The sequence below is a fragment of the Actinia tenebrosa genome, unplaced genomic scaffold (assembly GCF_029948245.1).
Source record: "Actinia tenebrosa isolate PJP-AT-01 unplaced genomic scaffold, QUT_ActTen_1.0 PGA_scaffold17__23_contigs__length_9995812, whole genome shotgun sequence".
Taxonomy (NCBI): domain Eukaryota; kingdom Metazoa; phylum Cnidaria; class Anthozoa; order Actiniaria; family Actiniidae; genus Actinia; species Actinia tenebrosa.
The window spans coordinates 3333412-3336749 of NW_028292577.1; positions in this window are offsets into that span (position 1 = coordinate 3333412).

Here is a 3338-nt window from a genome sequence, read left to right on the forward strand (position 1 = left end):
GTTCATTTTCCCATCACACGAATGCTTTATTTTATTAGTGAGGTAACTGATCGAAAACTTATGACGTGTTTTTGTTGTCGTCTCTATTAGTATCAGTCACCATCTACGTTCCCTCCTGTGTGAGCTTTTCACTGTGTACATCACTGTGTTTTCACAAGGGGCCATTTTACTGCGCATGCGCGCCGTACCTGAGCTCATGTGTACTGTGTAGAGTTTCGATCATGTGGCGATATTCTGATAAATATGCTCAAAGATCTGCTTTTTCGTCTTCTGAAACGATTCGATATAGGCTCAGACATTAAGCCTGAAATCGAATATGTATCATTTGTGCGTTCAAGTGAATATCAACGTATAAAGTCTTCGCAAAAGAGCATGATTGCAAAGAGCCATGCGAACTACCTTAAAAATGGCACTTTTGTGATATACGTAGCTATTGGTTTTACCGAAGAAATTTTTGAAAGACTATTTGATGCCAGCTTTGATATAAAGGCGAGTGTTATGCTATTCTTATTTTATTACAATATCATGTGTATAAATCGCCTCAGTAAAAGTAAAAGTCCATGAAAATATTCATCGCGTAATATTTGGAAAACGCTTTCATAAATTTTTTTCATATTGCAATATGTTGGGTGCCTCGATGAATACTATCGACTGGCGCAAGTCGCTTTAAAAGTTTAGGTTTAGTTTTCGAGAAAATAAGCGGTAAACGATTTCTATGATGTCATCATTACGTCATAACGAAAAGGCCACTTTAATCTAGTTTACCATTTTTGAAACCTTTAATCCTTTCCTGACATTGTGTGAAAAGTGCTTGCAGATCGAGTTATTCAAGACGAAGTTGTAGCCGTTTTAATGCGGCTAGGTGTGCCAGACCAAAACTACCCACAGTCTCATTAATAAGCTCTGAAACTTAAAGCCGGGGAGGGTTTTGAATTTAGCAGGGAAGAGCTGATGGTGAAGTTTCAAATATTCAATGCCCCAGCCCTTTGTTTTCTCTCATGCTCAATAATTGATACTGAACTAATTGTTGTTGAAATTGTGAGCAGGCCTAGTTGTAAATCTGTGTAATCTGTGATGCTTTACACCTTTTACCGTCCTCCTGATTCCACTCTTGATGTTCTAGATAAATTGAACACTGCACTTCAAAGTGCACCGGAATACCAGCCAAATTATTCTTGTCGGAGACTCTAATTTGCCTGCGATCGACGGGACTGACTCTTCCAATTTTAATGAGCTTGTAACCACCCATTTTGCTTCCAAAATGGAACATTACTTACCACCTTAAAATCTTTTGAATTTGAATTTTGATAAATTTTGATATGTTTTTCTTTTTATTATTTTTTTCCTTGACAATTTCAATGTTAATCATGTTTGTACTGTATGTAAATTGTATGGAGAAGGAATATCAATCGGGGCGAAAGTTCTGTTCTTCGCCACTTACAAAATGTCTCAAGTTTTATAAAAAGTATATGTTTATATTGTGAGAAATAAACTAAACTAAACTAAACTTAATTAATTAATATTAGTAAATTGTAGTTGGTTCAAACCTTCTGCTCGTATAATATCTGGGAAACTAAAGTATGATCACATAACACCAGCACTTATACAGTTATCTATATATACTCTTACCAATTTCAAACTCGTATATCTCAGAGATGTTGTTCTAAAGTTTAAATGTTTGAAGGGTTTAGCACCCAATACCTGTCGTCCATGTCTACTTTAAGGTGGCTGACTACTTTTCAGCATTCGATTTAAGCCCACGACGTGCGCGTGATCAAAAACCGCTGAATAAGGTTATATAGTCGTGTATGGGAATTGTCAGGGGAATTCCGTAGATTCAAATTCAAATTTCGATTCTTGGTGTCTTCACTTAATTTTTTTTCTAAGTGAAGTCCCACTCATGTGTTCGGAAACCCATGATGTATTTCGTTAACTCGTACACGACGATAGTACCCTGAATAATCTTCACGATTTTATTGAAGAACCATACGCGTTTTGAACTTCAAGAGGGCAAAACCCTCAAATTTTGCCCGAGACTCTATATTTTTTTATTTTCTAGACAAACAGGTAGAGATTACTCCACGGAAAGTTCCACGAACGATTTTTATTCGCGAGCTGCACAGCACCAAAAAAAACAAAAAACAAAAAACAAAAAACGAACGAGTGTGCGCAGCGAACGATTGAGTTTTTTGGTGCGTAGCAACGAGTGAATAACAATCGTTCAGGCACTTTTCGTGGTGTAATTTTTTTATTTCATACATACTAACATTTTCTGGGTTTTTATAAACGTGCATCTACGGCCGCGCCGCAGGCAGAAAGCCATTCGCTTGCAATAACACGCACAGACATCATGCAAAACAAATACGACAATTTTTGTTTAACAATATAATTAGAAAAACGAATGAAGCAAACAAATGAAAAAAGCAAATATTTATACATAAATAAATAGATAAATATAGACAAATTTAGTTTATTTAAGAAGTGTCCTTGAAATTATAATTTCTCAAGTTAGAAAATAAAGTCTATAAACGAGCTTCAAATGAAAACTTGGTTACAACAGGCTAAAACCTAGCTTAAATCTTGACGTGGTGCTTAAAAAACAAAAAATAGTGTTTTATCAGATATAAAACAACGAGCCGTAGCCGACGCTTCAAAAACTCCTGAAATATTTATAAGATTTTGGTTTAACTAGAGACACCATACACGTCACGAGCATTGACTTTTATACATCGAAAGCACTTCATATAGAGTAAATGTGTGTAAGTGTATGAAAGTGTGTTTGTAACTGTGTGTGTATATGTGTCTGTGTGTGTAAGTGTGTGTAAGTGTGTGTAAGTGTGTGTAAGTGTGTGTAAGTGTGTGTAAGTGTGTGTCAGTGTGTGTAAGTGTGTGTAAGTGTATGTAAGTGTGTGTAAGTGTGTGTAAGTGTGTGTAAGGGTGTGTAAGGGTGTGTAAGGGTGTGTAAGGGTGTGTAAGTGTGTGTAAGTGTGTGTAAGTGTGTGTAAGCATATGTAAGTGTGTGTAAGTATGTATGTAAGTGTATGTAAGTGTATGTAAGTGTGTCTTAGTGTGTTTGCAAGTGTGTGTAAGTATGTGTGTAAGTGTGTGTATGGACGTGTAATTGTGTTTAGGTGTGTGTAAGTGTGTGTAAGTGTGTGTAAGTGTGTGTAAGTGTGTGTAAGTGTGTGTTAGTGTGTGTAAGTGTGTGTAAGTGTGTGTAAGTGTGTGTAAGTGTGTGTAAGTGTGTGTAAGTGTGTGTAAGTTTTTGTAAGTGTGTGTAAGTATGTAAGTGTGTGCGGTGTATGTGTGTAAGTAAATGTAGGTGTGTGAATGTGTGT